The sequence below is a fragment of the Malaclemys terrapin genome, chromosome 6 (assembly GCF_027887155.1).
Source record: "Malaclemys terrapin pileata isolate rMalTer1 chromosome 6, rMalTer1.hap1, whole genome shotgun sequence".
Lineage (NCBI taxonomy): Eukaryota > Metazoa > Chordata > Testudines > Emydidae > Malaclemys > Malaclemys terrapin.
This window is the reverse complement of record NC_071510.1, coordinates 89758500-89783248: the sequence shown is the minus strand read 5'-3', so window position 1 is coordinate 89783248 and position 24749 is coordinate 89758500. Positions and strand designations below refer to the sequence as shown.

The following is a 24749-nucleotide window of genomic DNA, read 5'->3' as shown; positions in this document are numbered from 1 at the left end:
TTAAGTTATATTTTTTGTATCAAAAATCTGTAAGTATCCATATTTAATCTTTAAATAGACAACTTGCTTATAATCTGGGGGATTCGGTATAAAAATACATTAGAAAGAACACACATCTATGGTGGGTAGGCTTAAAATGTAACCTCCTTCAGCCTAGTCCCATCTGGAAAATCTTAACTTCTATAGTACACAGGTTTATTTTTTCTGGAAAACTAGTCTCTGTATGCAGATTTGATTACAGTCAGTTTCAGAGTAATTTGCACATCTGGTTCCTCAATACCCACCAGTAGACAGGTTTATAAATATGTGCCTCTTGAAGTTATGAAATGACAATGATTGTGTCATCTTCCCTTCTGCAAAGGTAAGAAAACTGACAGTCTACCAACCTTGACAGTAAATGTCTAAAACCCTCCGGTCATTGACTGTACACCTAAGAGAGAGACCCATAAGTAACTATCGGAGTAACTGCTGATCTTTCATTTTTCAACTTTAAAAAAACAGTTATCACTTAAATCCATTCAAGATGGATGCTAACATTTCTGAGGAGTGTCAGCACGGTTCTGTCCGCTAGAAATGTCACCACCAGCATACTGCGATCTGCCAAGAGTTGAGCTATAGCCCTCTCTTATCCCCATTCCCAAGGAACCAAGGGAGAAGGGGCTGTGGACAAGGAGGAAGACAGAAAACAATGATGGTAGAAAAACAAGTAATGAGAAGGAAAGATATAGAAATAGAGGAGGAATACACACACACACATACATAGACACACACACACACACACGTATTTTCAATAAAAAGTTTGCTTCTACAATCTTTTGATTTAATTCAAACATTTTATCTGTTTCTCTCAAACACATAAATATTAAATTATTCCAGGCTTTGGACAAAGAAAAGCAGTGTCTTCTCCTGAGAACTAACCCCCTTTGAAGACTACCAAACACTAACTTTTTAAAATCCTGTAGGAGTGTAATTTTGTTGCACTTCCACCTAACATATTAGTCAGAGTCATTAACAAAACGAAGTTAGCAAAATGAAGGCTGGGGGAGAGGAGTATGATTGCTCCCCAAAACACAGCAGGGAGGTAAAACATAAGGGAGGGAGAAGAGATATTTAAGCTAAAAGACAATGCTGGCACAAGAACAAATAGATATAAATTAGTCAAGAAGACGTTTAGGCTGGTAATTAGAAGGTTTCTAACCATCAGATGACTGAGGCCCAATAGGAATTGTGAGGGCAAACAATCAAATGAGTTTTGAGAAAGAGCTTGATACATTTATTAGTTGGATTTTATGACACAAGTTGTATGACCGTGGTGAGGGTGGCTGGACTCAGCAGTCCTAGGGTCCCACCTGATTCATGTCTTATATTCCTAAATCTCATGCTTAAGGGCTTCATTTGGCCATCTGGAGGGATCAGGAAGGAAATTCCTCTCCTTCTCCCACAATGTATTCTGGATTTGGGTTTGTTTTTTAAAATCTTCTTCCTCTGAAGAATCATAGATGGTCACAACTGGAGATGGGACCAGGTATGCAGTGGCCTGATGCTCTGATATGGTACTGAGAATTCTCTGTCTTTGTGCATGGCTGGTGCATCTTTCACACCTGCTCAGTGTCTAACTGACCACCATATTCAGGGTCAGGAAGGAATTTCCCCCCAGATCAGATTGCCAAGGACCTTGGGGCGGAGGGTGTCTTCTCCCTCCTCTGCAGCCTGATGTGTAGGTCACTTGCCAGGATTAAAACCTAGAGGTGCCAGGGCTATGAACTGCCAAGCCTAGAGGTGCCGGGGCTCAGCCCCGGCAAGGCCTGGCACAAATTAAGCACGGTCTCCTGTTATTGCACACCTGAGTGTATTAGCCTTTTTCATAGCTGCGTCACGTTGTTGACTGTCATTCAATCTGTGATCCACTATAATCTCCAGATTCTTTTCAGCAGTACTACCACCTAGCCAGTTATTCACCCTTTTGTTGTTGAGCATTTGATTTTTTTCCCCTTCTTTGCACTTGTCTTTATTGAATTTAACCTTGTTGATTTCAGACCAATTGTCCAATTCGTCATGGTTGTTTTGAATTCTAGTCCTGTCCTTCAAAGTGCTTGCAATACCATCCAGCGTGGTGTCATTTGCAGACTTTATAAGCATACTCACCACTCCATTATCTGAGTCATTAATGAAAATATTGAATAATACTAGACAGAGGGCTGACTCCTGTAGGACCTCACTAGATATGTTCTCCCAGTTTGACAGCGAAACCTTTGATAACTACTTTTTGCACCCACCTGATAGTAATTTCATATAGACCACATTTCCCAAGTTTTCTAATGAGAATGTCATGTGGGTCTGTGTCAAAAACCTTACTAAAGTGAAGATATATATCACTTCTACCACTTCCTCCCCCCACCCACTAGTCCAGTAACCCTGTCAAAGAAGGAAATTAGGTTGGTTTGGAATAACTTGTTCTTGACAATTTTTTGTTAGCTATTCCTTATAACCCTGTTATCCTCTACATTCTTACAAATTAATTGTTTAGTAAATTGTTCCAGTATTTTTTCAGGTATCTAAGTTAGGATGACTGGTCTATAATTCCCTTTGTCGTTTTTTCCTTCTTTTTAAAGATAGGTACCAGCTTTGCTCTTCTCCAGTCCCCTGGGATCTCACCCTTCCTCCAAGAGTTCTCAAAGATAATTGCTAACCGTTCTGAGATTGCTTCAGCTAGTTCCTTAAGTACCCTCGGATGAATTTCATCAGGCCCTGCACACTTGAATACATCTAACTAATACATCTATTTTCCCTTTCTCCAGTAGAATAATATTACTCTAGTTCCTCCCATTGATATCCTTCATGTAGTTATTAGTGATGGTCATCTATTTGATGGGAACTTTATCTCATGTATTTTCATGGACATTTCCATTCCTAACATAGTGCTGTCAGATAGCTATTCTTGATTTAAAAAATCATATTAAAGGTGAAATAGTTTAAAACATAGACAAACACAACTGTGAAAGTGTTTTGACTTTTCTTGGAAGATATTAAATGGAATCCTGTTGCAGAATATTAAAAATCCATTTAAAAAGGTCTTGGTGGTCAATAAATGTAATTAACTTAAAACTTCAATTTAAAAGATATAACAGGGTTTTAGAGAGTTTAAAATCACGGATTTGTTGTGATTATAAATCAGTTCATTTCTGGTTTCAGAGAAGTCCCTCTATCTGTATGTCATACTAAGCTAAATTATTCTACAGTGTTTTACGGGAAATGTAGTAATACATTCTTCTTTATTGCATTGAATTGTTCATGCAGGGAAATGTGGCCTATATGCTTTAGATCAGTGCAAGGCACTCTTCTGTATGGGTTTTTTAATTACTATTTCACATAGCAAAATATTTTTTTTATTATATAAGGGTTTATTTTAGATAATTTTCCATTAGCAGCTGAACACAACAATTTAAACTTCCATTTTAACAATGCATACTTGGATCCTCCAAAAGATGATGCAATCTAATGTACTATATAAAGAAGAAAAAAGTTGCCCAGTGGCAACATGTTGAGCCATGATGCAATGGACCACTTCCCTGTCCTTAGTGCTGTGAGACATTGTTGGAGAACAGCTTGTGGTAGGAGGGGGGCAATATGTGTGTGTGAAGAGTTGAGGTTAAAGTTTAGGGTATTTTTTGCATCCCTTTCTTCTGCAAGTAAAACTAAACACAGTTAATGCATTTCATGCACTAATGGCCTGATAAATTATTGTTGCTGTTTTGAGTTACAGGAATGGGAAACAAACTTTAATTTTTCGCAGGTACTCAAATTTCAGGTTCAAGCTGCTAGAGTGGTGATGAGAACAATGAGTATTAGCATGTGGTTTTGAAAATGAATACTTGTCCCATATACTTTAAATAACTTGGTTTATGTAATTACCTCAAATCCTGTTTAACTTTGGTGATCCAAACCCACTGTCTTTGTTTTTAGAAATCATAGGGTGCTGGTTTCTTTGAAAAAATAAACAAACAAAATTGTTCCCCCCAAAACCCAATAGATCATCCTCCACGTGAAATTAAACCTGTGAAAGTATTGTTGATGCTTTGAGGCTGGCGTTTTCAGATGCACTTAACAATGGCCTAAATTTGCTTCCATTGCAGTTAATGGGAATTGAGTTAGGTTGGAGCTGAACACTTCTGAAAATCCTACTCTGAATGTACAGTGCAATTTTGTGTTTGCTAGAGATGTCCTTTAAATCTAGAACTTTTTTTCAAAATGAAAATTTTGCAAACGTTTTTCACAAATGCAAAGTTAATCTGTACTGTAGTGTTATACTTTGCTGCCATGATGTGCCAGTCACTTTAAAAGAAGAACAGTAGAATATGAGTTCTTGGTACCATGCGTACCTGCAAGTGGTCAGTTATACCTGTTTTTGTTCACAGCCGTTATTTTTAATACAAAGACAGATCTCAATCCTTCTGTGGCAGGGCAGTTGTACATATTATTATTGTTGCTGAATTGTCTACAGTGAAGAACAAAGAGTTCTTTTCTTGAGACCTAATCAAATTTGAGCATTTTTCTGCATATCAGAGGCTTCCAAAGAGGTTAGTGAGGTGAGGGGGGAAAGTGCACTATAATTAATTATAAAGAATGCACAGGTGGTTAGACCTCACTGCAGTTAATATAAGGTAAAGAATTTTCTCATGATTGTTTGGATAAGCCTGTGCTCTGTCTGGATTCACAGTGCCCAGGACTGAAGTTTATGGTGTGTGATAGATACCTTTAGGCAGAGAATGAGCAACCATCTTTGCATTAATTTGTAACAAAGAGGCTGGTGGGCACATTGTCCCATGCAGCTGAGAATTATTAGTGAATTCCTTTGACATTAAGAAACCTAAAAATCAATGTTGTAGAAAATTCAGACTGTAGCCCAGCCCCTAATTTTTCTTAAGATTTGAGCAGAGAGTTTTATAGAAGTAAAAAGAGCAATGTAACCTCTCCCTGCCTTTATTTTAATCTTTAAACTACTATGGCACCATTTACTTTAGGAAAAGAGATTTTAATTGTTTGTTGATATTTCTGTATTCAGTGTGGCTGTGATGATTTGAGGAATCTGTGTACAACTTACGAAATCCAGTTTGATTTTATGAACTGTCTGTATCCTTATGTCTTATGGCTGTCTTTCACTATATCCTTAGTTCAAACTGTTGAGCTAAGGAAAGGGAGCTGGCACTGGGACATCTGTCTATGAATAGGTTGGTTGTTAAAGATTGTCAGCTCCTAATCAGAACTTCCCTTGGAAAGAACAAAAGGGAACTGCCCCCCCCCCCCCTCCGCCCCCGAGATAAACCAGTTTTCCCCAACTTCTCTACAGAGGGCTGGAGTTTGAAGGAATGCAGTTTCCCCAGTAGAGGGAATAAATAAATGAGGTGTTTGGACAGCCCCTTAAAAACACAATGACTGGGTGGGTTAGACAGACAAAGGAAGATAGGGGCAGGAGAGAGGAGCAAAGGGACGGGAAAGGAGACTTCTTGATTGCAGGACCTGCCAAGGCTGAAGGCAGTTGGCACTGGAGAGAGACACTCCTTAAATCGGAGGAGAAACCAAGAGTTGCAGGAGGGAGATCCTGGACCCCTAAAGGAATCTGACCAAATTCCAGAGAATACTCAAGAGTGGTGAGGAAACTGACAGGGAATGGTGCATAGATGTTTTATTGCTTTTTACCTAGATTTGTGTATCTCTTGTGCTGTCCACAGTAAAGAAAAATAGTTTTAGAAGCCCGGTGCAAGGCCTGGATCTTTTTGCTTCAACTATCATGTCTCTGAAGATATAAATTGTAAACTAGAGTGCCCACAAGGTTGGAACTCTGGGAAAGAGGGTGCTTAAGCAATTGGGGAGTCAGGGGCATCCAGCACTAGTCCGAAGGGCTGCGCATTTGGCCGCAGGGTCTCAGCTTTTCAAATAGGTGCTAGAGAATCTGCACCCCAAGAGTGTCCCTAGAGAGTCAGAGCCTGGACTCTGCTCAGGCTCAGAAAAACTTAAAAGCACATAAACCCAGTGAGTGGGACCCAAACAGAGTGGCATGGGGAATGTCGAGGAGTGGCAGTTTGACTAGGGCTGTGATGGTGGAGCACACAGATTATCTCAAAAAAGGATGAAATTGTCAGAAATGCTCTATTGTTACATTACAGTAGGGCGATTTTCTTTTGCAATCTTTGAATCATTGATATGCTCTCATAAATTCTTAATTACAGTCATAGTACTTGAGCAGTCAGCTTTGGGGGAGGGGGCGGGGGGGGGAGAGAGAGAGGAGGAAAACAAAGCTAGAAAGAAATGATGCCAGATAATGAGTTAATCTTTTCAGGGGCCCATGGATATGACAATAATGCAAGGAATTTATGCTGATTTTCTTTTCAAAAAAGTTATTAGCATTGTCAGTTTGAATGGATTTGAAAATCTGTAGCAGAGAATTAGGCCAAAATTAAATATCTGTTGCAAAAAATTATTATAACAAAATAAACTTGATTTTTTAAAAAATAAATACGTGGCATTTGACATATTGTCCGAATCAACTTTATTACTAATACTAGACTTTCCATCTGAGTATTTTAAAACTTTTAAAAAAAATTGGATAAGCATTATCCATCCCCATTTTATGGAAGAGGAAACTGAGGCACAAGGAGGCTAAGTTGCTTGCCCAACGTTACACACTAAATTGGTGACAAAGCTCAAAGTAGAACTTGTGTGGCATATACCCTTATAGTGGATTATCCACATAGAGGATAGTAGCCTACTACTGTAGCTCAAATAGTAGAGGTCTGTATTGTGGATTTAAAATCCCTGAGTTCAAACCCTGCTGATGATCCTTGCAAGGGATCAGTCTGGTTTCATGTCTTTGTACAGTAACTAGAGCAATGGGGTTTCTGAATTTGAGACTTTGAGCTCTATTGCAGTACAAATAAATCATAATTATTACTGCCCACAACAAACCTTATAGTTAACACAGTGTAATGTTATTTACAACTCAACAAAAGAGAGCAATGAGAATAAGTTTCTAAAATATAGTTCAATTCTTCCTTTTTGATGTGATCATAACTACTTTATGAAATCTTGGGCCAAATCTGAAGTCCTTGCTTTGACCTGCTCATTGAGAATGTTCAGTTGTCTACAGAAACACCACCCAATCTGAATTTATGATCTTTCTATATTCCCACCTAGATTAAATGAAACTCATCTGTTTCTAATCCATTTCTGTTCCCTTACAGTTTTATTTTCCAGCTAAATACAATTATTACCTCTTTATTCCACCACTTCTGTTCATATCATTTGATTGCTTTTGAATGTCATCTGATTCTCTTTTCCTTTTCATTATTTTGATTGCTTACACATAGCATTTGTGGTAGCCTTCATTTTCTTCTTACATTTCTCCTTTATGCAATGCATCTTATTTCTCCACTTCCTTTTAGCTAAAATATCTGTTTTTCTTCACTATCTGAAAGCATCCTTACAATTGAAAAGTTTTTTAGTTTCAGCAAAACTAGCATTACTTTGTAACTGACCAATTTGTGCAGTGTGATTAGATTTCATAGTAAATTCAGCACCTGTAAATGTTTGCAGTGATTTCTGAGATTTCTTTTTTTTAAATTGTTAGTGGTTGCAGTTTTGGAAAGTGGCATTCCATACTGAAAGTCCATTTTCCTCTCCCACCATTATTATGTTTATATTGAAATAGGTTAAATTATTTTCTTGGGATGAGAATACACTACAAATAATTGGTATTATGACAGTTTCATTACTATATAATCACTATTTTTTAAATTAAAACAGAGTGACTATCAAGAGTACAAATGTAAAATCCATACCAGATTATCAGAAATGTGGGAAATGTATAGCTATGGTTGAAGGAGAATGATCTATTGTCTAATAATTAAGCAAGGAAATGCAGACACACCTGGGATTGGGGGAGAGAATGAGACTTTAGCTCTTTGTGTTCCAGTCTATCTGCTTATTAATAGACTACTAGCTCATATTCAAGTTGCAACTTCAGCCAGACAATGTGGACAATAAAGAGACTGTATTGCTTGAAGTGGATGGAGAGGAGATATAGCTGAGTATCATCAATGTATTGATAGCATTGCAGCCCAAATTGCTTGATTGTTTATCCTAGCAACCTCACACATATAGGCTAAAAGCCTTCAGAATTTGTATTATAGCACCATCTCTAGAGACCTCCACCAAGATGGCAGGCCCCATTGTGCTAGGCATTGTTGAGACGACCAGTAAGACAGTTTCTGGTCTAAATTCCTTACAGTCTAAATAGACAAGACAGACAAGAAGTGTGAGTAAGGAACTATTATTCGTTCCCCATTTTACAGTTGAGGAAATGAGGTACAGAGAAATTAAATGAGTTGCCCACGGTCATACAGGAAGTCTGTGGCAGAGCTGGGAGTTTAACTCAAATCTCCTGAGACTATTCCAGTGTGTTAGCCAGAGAACCATCTTTCCTCTCCAGTCATCTGCCTATAAAAGCATGTTACACAGTCATAGTCTCCATGACCTATCCTAAAATCTGTAACAAAAGGGGACAAGTTAAATTGAGGATCCTAGAAAATGCTGTCCAGTATCAGAGGGGTAGCTGTGTTAGTCTGGATCTGTAAAAAGCAACAAAGAGTCCTTCGGCTCCTTATAGACTAACAGATGTACTGGAGCATAAGCTTTTGTGGGTGAATACCCACTTCGTATTCACCCACGAAAGCTTATGCTCCAGTACATCTGTTAGTCTATAAGGAGCCGAAGGACTCTTTGTTGCTTTTTACAGAAAATGCTAGGGCTGCCTCTCCACAATCTTCTTAATAAATCTTCCCTGAAAAAAGATTAGAGACTGGCAATTGGCAAGACTGTTTAAAGAGTTGGTTTCTTGAGCACGGGCCTTCACAATTGCGTCAGCTAGGGATGCTGGCACACTGGCCTGCCAGATTGTCAGCCTGATATGGAGCTTTCCATCTCTAGGTTTGAAAACTGCTGAGGTTGGCAGTAACCACAGTTGATTATTATCTGATAACTGTTTAGTGGTCTCTTTGAACAAAATTAGTTGGCTTGATCTAGTCCCTAGTGGTCATGTATCCATATAACAAAAAACACTATCTCTCAGCAGAGAGAGGCCAAGGCTTTAATGAACATGGAGACTGAACTGTCCTCTGACCTGCTGTAGTGATGCTTCCAGAACACTGGCAAGACGCCCTGGGGAAACTTAGCATTACTGCAGCTGGTTTGTATGTAGTCAGTAGGTAGACTGAGAACTCTTCAGGTTAGTCAAGCCAGACCCTTTCTCTAGCACTAAATTTACTTTCAAACTTTTATGAAAGAGATGGGGGGATGGGAAGATATGTGTAAGGATGCAAGTAACAGAAAAATGAAAGGAAAATAAACTGAAGCAAGGCCATTGAAATGGCATCCAAAACGTAGAGAGGGACATTTTTATGATTTAGGGCTTATTGGTGGTGGGTGTGACAAATGTATTTTGCTATTGAACTCAAAACACATCATAAAACTCAGTAGTATTTTCTTAAATCATATTTTTCCCCTTGTCTCCTATAGGAATAGATAATTGGTACCACCGCAGGGAGCCTGCCTCTGTTAGGATCAGGAGCAAAAGATCGCGGTCACTCATTCTGAGATACAACTGGAACTCTCTCCTTTGCAAGCAGTTTTTTCTCCTTTCTCCTTCAAAAGGTATCTTAACCCCAAACCCCCTCAAGCTCGTTAGTCTTCTGTTTTCTTAGATTCTACTGTTTAGAGACAGTTCTAAGTGGTTTTACAATTTTGTCACTTCAGACTGGACTGGCTGATCTCTGCCACTGATGCCTTCAGGAACATCATTTTAGATATTGTGTGATGTAGGGGTTCCTCGTTTTCCCGCATACTGATGGACACAGTCTCTAAAGTGGTGATCTATTTGTATCTTGACTGTGATTAAGGGAATGTGTGGAAGACCGACAGATTTTTCAGGCCTTGTCCACACTTAAATTTGCACTGATTTAAGTAAAGGTATGATTTTTAAAGCACTTTGTTAAACAGATTCAAACCTGTGTGTGATACTCTTTAAACCTGTTTTTTATTGGTTGTGTTGCAAAAAGTGTAGGTGCAAACTAAACAAATTTAACCAGTGGTATAACCACAGGGACTTACACTGATTTAACTAACTAGCATTTTAAACCAGTTTTACTTAAATTAGTGCAGCTTCTCCACTTAGACAAGGCTTGTATGTAGACAACTATAGTCTTTTTGTTTTCCTCTTTTGGTACATGTAGCCAAATCCTCTGGGCAGTGATGGCATGTCTGTACATGGATTGGCGAATGGAAGGAATATGAAAACACCATGCATTAGAGTAAGTAATTTTACTCTTAAAATAAATATTATGTATCTATCAATAGTCCTTAATCAACTAATTTGTACAGCAAATAAGTCCATGAATAGTATTTCCATCATTCATTCAGAATAGGGTCTGGCAAAGAGAATTCCTTGCTCTCTTCCATAATATGTGGGAATAAAAACAGCAAATGTGCGTTTATCAGAAAAACCTTTCTTAAAATTAAAACAGGAAACAAATGGAATTCCATTAACATTGTGTTGAACCAGTAAAATATTTTTAATTTGCAGATATCCTTTTGACTGAATACTGTAACGTGTTTATTTTGCAAAACTGGGTAGAGTCCTTGAACTTAAAAAAGCTGTTTGGTGCAGTGTAAACACATTACTTAACCAAAACACTTCAACTAAGGAAGTGTGCCCTTAGAGTGTGTATTTCTTGCGTTCCCTTAGGAATTTAGTGCTGTAGTTAAGTGGTAAGACTTTGCAAAGGCCATAAATGCACTAAGCAAATACTAAAGAGGCTTCAAGGGATCTTTCCTTTCTTCATCATCTTTAAAGCAGTCTCCTTTATCATATTACTGTAGATCAGTATCACTCAGATATCAGTGATTCAGGAACCAAATTGGCAATCAGCATTACCCAAAAGAGCCATTCATTATTTCATTTACTATTATATTCTCACAGCAAAGTGACTGACCAAGTTGTGACACTGTATGAAATATTGAGACACTCTATGATATTGTTAACACCAATATTAAAATATTGCAAGGAATCTAACCAGATATGCCATGTAAGGTATCTACGAAAATGCTATAATTTGCCAAAATGTGATGATCTTGTTTATATGTTTGCATCACCTTTAGATTGTGAGTTATAGATATGTTTGGCATATCTGTATTTTCAAACTTGTGCTGTTTTTCTCGGTGACACCACTTGACCAAATGGCATCAGCACTAAGCCGGCTTGATGGCCCATCATGGGACATCAGCTGTACAATAAACCCATTGATAAAGTCAGGGGCTACACCTGATGAGTCAGCAAGCCATGTAGGGGCATGCCTTAGGACAAAGAACTCTAAGGCTTTTCCATGTGCAGTGAAGGTTGTGTTTGAGACACAGGATGTACAGGCCTCATGGTAAAGAATATAAAAGGCAGCTGCATAATTTCCATTTTGTCTTCATTCCTGCTTCTTACCTCTGGAGTAGCTTTTCTACAAACCGAAACTCTGAACAAAGGACTAAATGACCCATCCAAGCTTTGGATGTGTTCCAGAAGGACTTTCAAGCCAGCAAACTCACCAGTACTTCTAAGAACTTGATACACCTCTACCCCGATATAACGCGACCTGATATAACACGAATTCGGATATAATGGGGTAAAGCAGTGCTCCGGGGAGGCGGGGCTGTGCACTTCATCGGTTCAAAGCAAGTTCGATATATCGCGGTTTCACCTATAAGATTTTTTGGCTCCCGACAACAGCGTTATATCGGGGTAGAGGTGTACATGGACTTTGAAGTCTCGGTATGTATCTGATTGCTTTACCATTTAACAACTCTCTTCTTATTCTTTCTTTATAATAAACTTTTAGTTTTAGACAAGGATTGGCTAGCAGCGTGGTATTTTGGGTAAGATCCAGACTAATATTGACCTGGCACATGGCTGACCCTTTGGGGTCAAAAGAACATTTTGTATAGTGAGCAGAGGTTTTAAATAACTTCTCACTGTACTGGACCTAAGTGCTGATTAGGAGCCAGAGAACTGGAATGCAATAAGGGGGCTGTGTGATTTCTTTATTCAGCTTCTTGATAACCAGAGTGGAGGATCAGAGGCACAGTTTGTGATTGGATGGCGAGTTTAACTTCAGTTAACTCCTACCAGTCTTGGGAGTATCTGCTCTTTTGCAGCCTGCCCTGACTTTACCGTTTTCAGAGCGGGCTGCCCCGGCACTCTGGGTCACATAGGTATTATTATTTTATCAACTACAATTGGTTAATAACACAGTAAAAGCATCCTGATTTGTTAATAACTTAGATTGGTTAATAATTAAATCACACAGTGTTTTAATAACGTGTGCTGGAGCTGCAGGAGACACACTAAAAAAGCCACTGTTTGAGTATCACTGCTGTAGATCATACTTCTAAATAGAGCCTTATTAGTAAAGATAGTTGATGGATTTTTAATATTTCTCTAATAGTCCTATCACTTTGAACGTCTCAAAATTTACTTTGACTTGGGTGGATCACTTCTGGGTGTGAGTCTCCAAGTTCATTGGCATAGGTGGCACTGAAGTCTTTCCTTTGGGGAGGCTATGGAGTACTGGAAGCTCCCTAGAAGTGTGGGGGCCAGCGGCACCCACACCGTGGCTCTGCCTTCCCTCAAAAGGCCCTACCCTCGCTCCACTGCCCAGCCCCAGCCTTATGCTCTGCTGCGGGGCTCCTCACTGCTCCCCCATCCCCTGGCTCCTCACTGCCACCCCAGGCTCCTTACTGTCCCATTCCAACCCCCTGGACTCCTTACTGCACCCTCCCCAAGTCTTATCGGTGCCCCACCTTCCCCCAGGGCTCAGTCCCATCCTTTCCCCCGACTCTCACTCTGGTAGAGGAAACGGAGAGACCTAATAATAATCTAAAACAAATATGTTAAAGAAATTAAGAAATCAATTTTTTTTTATAAAATCATGAGAAAATCAAAGCAAATCAGAAGTATTTTGCTATCCGAATGGCCAGAACAGTGATTTTGTGGTTTAGGCCAGTATATACATACATCCGATAGTTCAGGTACATCTGTCTGACTAAGAGGTCCTCTTAGCTGAGTAGAATCTCAGAGAAGGAGTTTTTCTACCTGTCAAGGAAGCTTTTTGCTTATGACCTCTCATTTATAATGTTAAGTCACTGTTCAGGTGTAAAGATACTTTATTACAGAATGACTTCTAATCAACCCAGTTACGGAGATTATTATCCCTTCTCCATTGTATAAGTAGGGGCATTGCCAGAAGATCGAGGGACGTGATCATTCCCCTCTATTCGGCATTGGTGAGGCCTCATCTGGAGTACAGTAACTCCTCACTTAAAGTCGTCCCGGTTAACATTGTTTCGTTGTTACGTTGCTGATCAATTAGGGAACATGTTCATTTAAGGTTGTGCAGTGCTCCCTTCTAACGTCTTTGGCAGCCGCCTGCTTTGTCCACTGCTTGCAGGAAGAGCAGCCCATTGCAGCTAGCTGGTGGGGGCTTGGAACCAGGGTGGACCGGCAGCCCCCCTATCAGCTCCCCGCTCCCCTAAGTTCCCTGTGCAGCTGCCCAGCAGGCTATCACTTGCTGGCAGTTCAGCTGTCCCTCCCCCACTGCCATGTGCTGCTCCTGCCCTTGGAGCTGCTCCCCGAGTAGGGTGACCAGATGGAATGAAGAAAATATCGGAACACATGGTGGGGGGGTTCCCACCGGCGGAGCCAAAAAAAAACAAACAAACGGAGTCCCGCCGGCAGAGGGGGAGGAAAAAAAAAAAAGCGGAGTCCCACCGGCGGAACAAAACAAACAAAAAACAGGAGTGTGAAATATCGGGACTAATTGCGTCCTGACCAAACATCGGTCGGGATGCGGGACAAATGCCTAAAAATTGGGACAGTCCCGATTTTATCGGGACGTCTGGTCACCCTATCCCCGAGACTCCTGCTTGCTGTGCGGGGGGGAGGGGAAGAAGAGGGGGGCTAATGTCAGGGTGTCCCCCTTCCCCCTGCTCCCCGCTTACCCCATCTTCCATAGAGCAGGGGGGACACATGACAGGGCTCAGGACGGAGGGAGCTAGCTGGCAACAGCTGTGGTCTCGGCAAGCTGATATAATTAACAAGGCAGTGTACTTAAGAGTAGGGTCAGCGTACTTAAAGGGGAAATGCGCATCTCATACACACACGGTGTGTGTCTCTGTGTGCGATGCTCTCTCCCTTCCCTCCATTCCTGCTGCCTTGTAGAGTGTGAGAGTTAACCCTTGAGGGCTCAGCCAATTGCTAGTTCATCATTTAGCAGTAAGGCATTCCCTTGGAAATATCCCACCCTCTGACTCCTCCACCTCAACCAAGCTTCACAATCATCATCACTGTGTACCAGTATTAAATTGTTTGTTTAAAACGTACAGTGTGTGTATGTGTGTGTGTGTAAAGTCTTTTGTCTGGTGAAAAAATTTCCCTGGAACCTAATCCCCTCATTTACATTAATTCTTATGGGGAAATTGGATTCGCTTAACATGTTTCACTTAAAGTCGCATTTTTCAGGAACATAACTACAACGTTAAGTGAGGAGTTACTGTACTGTGTCCAGTTTTGGGCCCCACACTATAAGAAGGATGTGGAAAAATTGGAAAAAGTCCAGTGGAGGGCAACAAAAATGATTAGGGGGCTGGACCACATGACTTATGAGGAGAGGCTGAGGGAACTGGGATTGTTTAGTCTGCAGAAGAGAAGAATGACGGGATTTGATAGCTGCTTTCAACTACCTGAAAGGGGGTTCCAAAGAGGATGGATCTAGACTGTTCTCAGTGGTAGCAGATGAAAGAACAAGGAGTAATCGTCTCAAGTTGCAGTGGGGGAGGTTTAGGTTGGATATTAGGAAAACTTTTTCACTAGGAGGGTGGTGAAGCACTGGAATGGGTTACCTAGGGAGGTGGTGGAATCTCCTTCCTTAGAGATTTTTAAGGTCAGGCTTGACAAAGCCCTGGCTGGGATGATTTAGTTGGGGATTGATCCTGCTTTGAGCAGGGGGTTGGACTAGATGACCTCCTGAGGTCCCTTCCAGCCCTGATATTCTATGATTGTATTGTCAACTTTTTTTCAATACTGAATGGACTTCTTTATTTCTGGATAGACTTTTGTCATAGACTCCATGTTCTGGATGCTTAATAATGTTCTCCTAGGATATTTTCAGTAAACAGATTAGTTAGTATCATTCAAAAGACTGTTGAATGAAACTCCAATGTTGAAACAATTTTTTGACCAAAAATGGAGGATTTAGGAAGGTAGGAAGATGACTTACTAGTAATCTTGAATGTGAACCATTTAACTGTGCCAAAGTTGGTCATTTTCTCTTCTTTAATTTTGTAATATGTAGCAGTACGAGCCTTTACAGAAACTAAAAACAGTTCAGTATTAAGAACAACTGTTTTTGTGATGCTATGATAGGCCTTAAAATCATGCTTGCCAATTTTAATGAAGAGCACATTTTTATAATATAGTATGTAAGCTTGGTTGGTTATTCTCAAAAAAAGCAAAGCTTGCCTAAGAGTTCTGCAGAATTTGCAGTTGTGGAGATTGTATTTTTGCAAATAAAAGTAGGGTTGCTATTCTCCATATATCCTGGAACATCAGTCTCACCTGAATAGCATTCTTACTGGCTCATTATTAATTCTAGTGGGAGGCTTATTGCTTTATGTAGTTCACAGTGGCATCAGAAGCAAAGATTTAGGTAGCCAAATTGGTGACTTTAAAATTTCACATCAGTGATCTGATTTTTGTTAAAACATTGATAAAAGCATTCCTTTTTTAAGGATTGCATGGCATGATTCTTGTGAGAATTAAGCTAGCAATGCACAATGGTTCCTATTTTTGGAAGTGATGTGGTAACACTGCAAATGTAGAATTTAAGCAAAAATTAGTATTAATGATTTGGGCAATTTAAATCAACATTCTTAGTGTGTATCTTTTATCCTAGTGATTGACAACTAATTGTTGTAGAAACATGAATGCCATTGCAGGAAATTGATATGTTTGGCATGAACAATCTGAGTGCCAAACTTAATCTGAATTCATGGTGTGATCCAGAATAGGCTATCTAGGAAAATAAACAGATTACAAATAAAGCAATAAAAACCTTTGAAACTAGATCAAGAAATGATTAAAGCATCCTTAAAAATAAGTACAGGAAGACTCTCACAGTACCCACTTCAGATAAAAATAAATAATTAGGGAAACTATTGAAGGATTGAATTAGTTATGACCTTCAGAATTAAGTGTTGTGGGCTCCTGAAGAAGATGTTTATTGGCTAAAACCTAGAAATTAGAAATGTATCCACTGCTCTATTCTTACTACATGAGGAGGTTTATGTAAAATAATAAGAAATTCTTGAGAAATAATGTAGACTAGGAATGTTAAGATTCATAGAAATGTTTGGTTTATGTAGGGGGTGTGTGTCTTTTATCTGCTCTAGTATCTGTATTTGATTTAGTTGGGAATTGGTCCTGCTTTGAGCAGGGGGTTGGACTAGATGACCTCTTGACGTCCCTTCCAACCCTGATATTCTATGATTCTATGATTCTATCTCATGACTGACCAGAGTGAATCTTTTGATCTTCATATTGATGTTAAGGGGCCAGATTCAGTGTCTGCTAGTAGAACCCAGGATGCAAATCTGAGGTAGAAGTAATCTGCCCGAAGTGGAGTTGCAGTAGTGCAAGTCACATAAGAACAGCCATACTGGGTCAGACCAAAGGTCCCTCTGGCTCAGTATCCTGTCTTCCTACAGCAGCCGATGTCAGGTGCCCCAGAGGGAATGCACAGAACAGGCAATCACCAAGTGGTCCATCCCTGCTGCCCTACTCCCAGCCTCTGGCATACAGAGGCTAGGGGCATCATCCCTGCCCATCTTGGCTAATAGCAACCCCTGCTCTGCCAGGTCAATGGAGATAGACACTGGAGCCCACAAAGAGGGCAAGGAGAGGTACGGAACCAATGTGTCTCCCAGACAGCCTTGGGCTGCCTCTCATGTTGTCCCATCTGGAGCTGATTCCTTGGTGGTGATTCCCTCTGCGGTGCAGTTACATAAGCTATGTCCAGTTAGGCTTCACGGACCCCACACAGCTAATGGGACAAATAGTGAACTGGCATACATTGGTTTATTTACTTCAGCTGAAGTCAATGGAATTATGCCAATTTACATCAGGTAAGGATTTGGCCCCGCACTTTTAAATCAGTAAAATAAATCATGCAGACAACCTTTTAGTTAAGAGCCAGTCACAATCTGTAGCCATGCAAGGGCCTCCCTATCTCTTATTTTTCTAAATAGGGACTGGGGACACTGGTAACCCTTGCTCACTCTTGAATTTACACCAACTGAGTATCTTCCACATTGTTTGCTGGCCTCATTATAGTAAAACAGTTTAATCCTAAATATGCAGCTTTGTTTTTCACAATGGACACACTGAATTATAATAATTCCTTGCTTATATATATGAAGATAATACTAACCACAAAGCAGCCCAAATTGTGTTCCAAACTATATACAGACAGGAAATAATTTCCAGGTATCCACTGGATCAGCGTTCATGTTGCACTCCCCATCAGTACCCAGCCTGGGCTGGAAAAGCTAATGATCCAACCAAATTCAGTGATGAATCCTGGTCACGTGCCACCTGAGGTACATTGCGCATACACTATGAAGAAGACAGCTACTAGTTGCCATCACTTGTTGAGGTAAAGGATAGCAGCCAAGTGGACAAATAGTACAGAGCCCGATGCATAATGTGAAGAGGGAAAATTTTGGCCAAGAAAATCCGTAATAAAGCCTTACTCTTAAAATAAGTGCCATGTGATTTTAAATATCTATGCACAGATGATAGGACCCAGTTTTTTATGGTCTCTGAAAGGCCACACCAGTAAAATATATGGAGTTGACATTTCCTATTGTTGAAAGCTGTCCCAGGTTTCTCAAACCAGATGCGTGTGCCGCCAAATTAACCCTAGTGTAATACACTGTACATTGCTTTGCTAATCTGTGCTTGGTTTGCCTGTCTTTGAAAGATTATAGTGAAAACTAATCATGTATTCTCTGTTTTTTCTTTAAGAAAATTGGCACTTTCAAAGCTTATTTTGTCGTCTTACTGTTTTGAGGGCAGTCATTTCTCACTGTGAACTGAGTCTGACTGTAAGGTAATAGAACAAATATATGTTCTGTTTCTAAATAAAGCTGTATATTAGGATGTCATACACAATGCTTTAAATTTATTACAACTCTTCCATGAAGCTTTTTAAAAAGTTTTATTAAACTGGCAACATGTTCAATGAAAACAGATTTAAAAATATCAAATACATTTGGAAGCCTGAATGTTACTTTTAAACTGAAGGCACAGTTCTCTTTTAATTTGTGTGAAATGCTATAATTTATGACAATTTATGCTGGATATGTGTCATGGGTAGAACCTAACATATATTCAAATGTCTAGTTTACCAGAAAATGAATGTGGACTACGATATAAATCTAATTTGAGAAACAAGGTGGGTGAGGTAATATCTTCTATTGGGATAACTTCTGTTGATGAGGTTTCAACAGAAATTTGTTCAATAAAAGATATTAACTCACCCACTTGTCTCTAATATCCTGGGACCGACAGAGCTATAACAACACTGCATACGTTAAACTAATTGATCACTTGTGTATAGGGATTAGGGTGACCAGATGTCCTGATTTTATAGGGACAGTCCTGATTTTTGGGTCTTTTTCTTATATAGGGTCCCATTACCTCCCACCCCCATCCTGATTTTTCACACTTGCTGTCTGGTCACCCTAGTAGGGATTTTGGAGTAAAAATGACTTAAACTACATTTGATGCAGTGAATAAGTTTGAAGCCAAGAACTGATTCACTATTTCAGATGTTTGGCTAGTTCTGTGATATTTGAAACAATCTGAGGGAAAATTAATAAAAAATATGTTTTTTCTAGTTAGTAAGGAGAATCCTTGCCTCCTTGACTGAGACAAGATGTCTGCACGATGCCTTTAGCAGCCTGTTTTGCACTGAAGCCTGCATTTGAACAGCACCAGAAAATAACCAACAGCTAAAAAATAATCAACTATAGAAATTAATTTTGGACTAAATGCAGCGATATTAAATGTGCCTTAAGATTTAGAGGGAAGAACGATCTTTGTTGATTATAGTGTTGAGATGAATAATACTATTTCTCAGTTGTACCCTGTCCATCAATCTGCATATCTAATTTGTTGTCTGCTTAATTATCATCTGAAATATCAATATATACTCTGGGCATACAAGTTTTTTTTTTTCATTCTTTGATAAACAGAGAGAAAAATAGTAGCTATGGAAGCCAAGATTTTCAAAACTGGGTGCCTAAAGCTAGGCATCTAAATAAAGGGAGAGCAAGTTTCCTCTTTTAAATGCTGAAAAATTATATGTTTATTTATTTTGTGTCCGTAGTGGAAGTGTATAAGTACTAACGCAATTCAGAATTACTAAATTGCATAGATGCTGAGAATCAAGAACAACATATGGCAGCATGTCAACCACATAGACTTTTTGCAGTCTTTAAACTTGTGAACAGGCAATATAAAAATACTCCAATGAGTGAATTAATCCCCTGTATATCGAATTTACTTAAATATCCCAGAGGAACAAATACCTTCAGTGTACCGATCAAGACATAAACATTATTAAAGGTGGTTGTTCATGGTTTTTAGTACCATTAGATTTGTTAGTCTTTCACTCATGCTGTACTTAAAATATGTCAACATTTGAAATATTTTTAAATGAAAATATTAATTATTCACTTCACCAAAGGATGATATATATCGCCAGTTGAAATCCTAAACCACTGTATTTGCTGGGTAGTGTGAACCAAGGGTTTCTTATAGTATGAGGCTGCTTTACCTTAAAATACCATACTTACAGCATAGCCACAGAGGAGCATGCTTTTCTGGGTCAGTTTGTTGTTTTCAGAGACGTGGAAGACATCGTAGAAGTTGCAGCCTACATGTGAGTTCTTATTTACAGGATATTCACTCTGGAGAAGATCTTCAATCCTACACATGGCCAACTAGATTCAGTTAACATAATGGAAGTGGCCTCTCTTATTTGCCAGGCTCAGGGACATATTTTCAATATCCCTTCCTTAATAAATTCCTCAGTAATTGTGGATCTATCAATTTACAAACATAATGGTACTGATTTTCATAATGGGTAGTTGTGTTTGTATGTATTGCATCAGAGGAGCCCTATGGGAAATTTGGTCCATAATGCTGAATGTGTTCCTTTACAAATCCAGGGTCACTCAGTCTGCTAGGATACCTAAGGACTAGCCTGTAAACATCTACATTTTTTCATTTTATTAGTGATCATGTGCAAACCAGTAACAGAATTTAGTTTTTACTGTACTTCTGGAATGCAAGAATGTGGCCTTTCTGAGGGGTCATTAACATAAACATGATTTCCTAGACCTCTGTGATAGACTCTTAGAACAAAAAATACTGTTCCACTTCCATTTGAACTAAAATTTATAAGACTGGGATAAAAGACATTGATGCCTGCTGGCACTTCAGTGGACAAGCTGCTACAGGTGCTGTGGGAATGTTCTGTGGTTAAAGGATTTGGGGGAGGTGGTGTGTTCCTTTTGTCCTCTAAGTGACAATTATGAAAGCTAGTGCTGGAGAAATGAAAGTCATCAACATGTCCGTGCAGAGAAGACTTAGCTTATGAACTTTTCGTCATTTGGCAGCCTATGAAATGGTTGTAAGCACAAGTTGTAACACTCAAATATTCTGAAAGCATATGGTCTTCATTCCTTGATATGTATGATGAATGATCCATTATAGTAAACTCTACAGATCTGCATCACACTTATATTCTGCATGCCCTTCATACATCCAATATTTCCACTCCTTCCTCTTCTTCTTTTGTTCTTTTTCTGATAATTCTTTCCTCCCAGAGGCCATGAAAACCTCTAATCTCACGTAGAAGTGGTGGCAGGATGGGGCTTCCCCTAAACATTTAGTTGAAATTAAGTTACCTGTATTTTTCATCACACTAGCCAATATTTGGCTGATACTTTAATGAAAGCTGTTTAAGTCTCAGAGGAGCTGAAGAAAATGGAAGAAGTCTTGTACAAACAGGTCGATTATCAATTCATAAACTCAGAACTAATTAGAAAAACAGTCAGGCTAATTTTCACACTTCTATTCTATTTCCAGTAAGATTGATTTAGACAGCAGAATAATCAAGATCTTACTGAATTTTGTGTTTTACTACAACAGGCTACGCATATAGATGAACATTTCTTGACTGAATCACTCAGTGTATTTGGCATAAACAGGTTTTCCTTCCATATAAGTTGCACAGTTTTCTGTTCAAATTATGAAAGTAAAATTGTAGTATCTGAGCACCTCAGTAGGGCTATCCACAGAGTGATGTGCTACTCAACATGAGTAAGGTTGGCAGAATCTGTTCCTTAGTTTGTTAGTGTTTTAATGCAAGGTCTGTGATGAGGTGGGCACAATAAATACTGATTTTTAATATGAAATGTGGTTTTTTTTTTTACAATAATAAGCTTTATTTTTATATTTAAAATCATTTTCAGATACAGATTTTGGAAACCAGTTATTAAAGAAAGTATATCTCTGTAATTTCCATGTGCAGTCATTCCAAAATCTTTTGGATCTGACAATTAATGGAATGGAAAAACATTGTATGTTTGTCCTTCTTTGTTCCTCTTGTGTTATTCCAGGGTATCAATGTGGAGTAGGATTTAGTTCAACAAGCATGTATGTCTTGTAGATTTTATTGATCGAGTAGTTCCTATCTGAAGCATTGCAAAATAAGAAATATTTGTTTTAAAGATACAGTGTGGTGTTAGCCCACTGATGATTACTACAGCAAGAGATGTGAAGGTAGCATTGTGTGTACATGCAGTTTGTGTTCCGTACACAAATGTATGTGAATCACACTCAGTAACAGCAATTCTCGGACATGTATGGCTGTTGAGGGGGATAGGGCATGTAGCTATTGCTATCTCACTGAGAAAAAGGTGTTTTTTAATATGAAAAAAAAAATTTGACAGTAACATCCGGACACTTTTGATCTTTCTTGCCACATCAACTTTCTTGATTCCCCTCCTTGACCTCTTTTCATCCTTAGAATCTACTACTTTGAGTCTTATCGCTCAGCTGCCTACACTTCTTAGATCACAAGATACATTGTACCAGCTGCTACGATACTTCAAAGTATGGGTTGCACTATCTGGGGTAAATGGTTTCTGGTTTTCTTCTGTATTTCAATCTAATTAAATACATCATCAGTAGTTTCCTGTTATACCGGTAAATTAGTCCAGTCTTATCCAGTCCAAGATTGCTTTAAAGAGTCCCCTTAGTCTTCCTCAAAGTCTGTGTGAGTCTATGAATCATTTTATGAAAATATTGGATTGAGTTTCAGGTTTCTAGTCCCTGCTGGTGCATTAAATCCTTTGTGGTATTGGCAGGGGAGAAGGGGGATTCTTTGTTTAGCCAGATAAATGCAAAAAGTGTCAAATCCAGATGTTCTGAGAGACTCCAGACTGGCTTTTGGTACAGTTTCAGAGGGACAAAGTGAAAAAGGCCCATGGGACTACTGCATACATGACTTTCATTTAGCCTTTTAGTCATGAGGGCAATCGGAAGACAAGGTGATAAGGAATTGATGGAACATATTATTTGCATTCTTGCAGATATGCATGTGCATGCTCTCTTCCATACAGATATATACATATACATTGTATGTTGGGTTTGTAGGTTATGAATAAATTGTCTGTGAGAAAATGTTATCTTGCTTTCAAAGCAGAATTATGAACTATGTTAACAAATAGTGCTTTAATTTAATCTTAATGCAATCTTGTCTGCCTGGTTTGTAGTATAATACTTGAGTGTTTTGTCATTCAGAATTAGTACAGACTGACCTGAGACACACCTCGATCCCCAAGGTTTTGGTTTCAGTCTGAACAAGTTTGAGCAGACAGAAACCTTCTTAAAAGGAAACAACTATTTGAAGAATGTTAGAAAAGAGTAAAAATACAGACTGGACTGGGGAAGTGAGGCTCTTGTGTGAAGAATAATGCATGATCCATTGGATGAGCCCATGTCTGTTTGTTTGGGTCTTTCCTTTTTATTGTGCTGTTCTGTTAATTGTTGTGTTCAGATCCTCTGAATTTATTCAAAGGGGCTTCATTGTAATTAGTTTGGTGCATGGGAAACAAAAGTATTAACTCTTGGGCTCAGGAATCAAATTTTTCTAGCTCAAAGTTAACCAACGTATATGCATGTTCGTTGGGAGCAACCAGCCTGAAAAGATTTAACAGCTCTTTCCCTTTTTTAAAGGAAATTGCTGTAGGGCAGCTCCACTCTCTCATCATTACTGTGCAACTTTTGTTCACTGGAACACATTTAGGGACAGAATCTCCTGCCCTTATCCATGCTGAGTGACACCTTACTTTGAAGGTACTCCATGGGCAGCTGAGTAGAAATTAATCATTATAGTATCTGAGCACCTCAGTAGGGCTTTCCGCAGAGTGAAGTGCTACTCAACATGAATAAGATTGGCAGAATCTGTTCCTTAGTTTGTTAGTGTTTGAATGCAAGGTCTGTGATGAGGTGGGCACAATAAATACTGATTTTTAATATGAAATGTTTTCTATAACAATAATTTGCTTTATTTGTATTTTTAAAACCATTGTCAGATACAGATTTTGGAAACCAGTTATTAAAGAAAGTATATCTCTGTAATTTCCACGTGCAGTCCATTCAAAACCTTTTGAATTTGACAATTAATAGAATGGAAATTGTCACTATCCTAGTTTAATAAAGAAACCACTTTTTCCTTGTTTGGATTTTCATAGGATTCTGTCACTTCTGCACGGATGTTACAGTCTGACCTAACAAAATATAAAAGCTGGACTTCAACTGACTGATTACACTGCCTAGACCATTAGGCAATAAGTTATAGAAAGAAAAACATGTTTAGAATTTAACTTTGTCTTTCTCAAGCAATTACTGATGATCTCCATCTGAGAAGAGACATGCAGATTTTTAAAAATTTATTATTTTTTAGTATTTTTAAATGAGAAAACAAAAATATTAACTTTCAGCAAAAAGGGCTTTCAGATTTGTGGTGTTTTTCCTGCATATAAGGATACTGTTACAGATGTTTGTGATTATAATCTTTGCAAACAATTGTCAGAAAAATTCATCTGATTTCCAAAGACTGCAGAACAGCAGATGTGGATTTAAGTTTCAAACAACAGTATCCTTAATCATTTACATGTGGACACAAACAGAACTTGAAGCTCAGTGGGAAGTGACTGGATGCTTTGTTAGGCTGGTTTACAGTAGAGAGATGCATTTTCATTTGTCTGCCTTTCTCTCATAGCCCTTTTTAAAGGAGAGTTACTGAAAGAACAAGAAAGAGGCCTATTTTAATTTGATATTTGACTCTTTCTGGAAATCAAAAGGCTTAGGGACCACCTAAGATGGTTGAAGGTTTAACCTAATAGATTTCTTCATCTCTCTTCCTTTTGATAGTTTATAAACACAAAAAAAGATATTGGAGAATAGAGTAGTTCCATGTCAGCAGCCCATTTTTAAAGGCAATGATTAGTGATAGCCAGCTTTG

The 24749-nt window shown here is 38.8% G+C and overlaps 1 protein-coding gene across 4 annotated transcripts in view; it reads left to right on the top strand.

Moving 5' to 3' along the window:
- LHFPL2 (LHFPL tetraspan subfamily member 2) overlaps positions 1–24749 on the top strand; it is a 195498-nt gene that overhangs the window by 42856 nt on the left and 127893 nt on the right. For 2 of the 4 annotated variants that reach the window (XM_054032649.1, XM_054032650.1), the window contains 2 exons: positions 9571–9705; positions 10284–10361. The exons of 1 other annotated variant lie outside the window; for it this stretch is intronic. The gene's annotated coding sequence lies outside the window, so the exon portion shown is untranslated. The remainder of the gene's footprint in view (positions 1–9570; positions 9706–10283; positions 10362–24749) is intronic. One more of the 4 variants, XM_054032653.1, reaches the window with a different exon arrangement.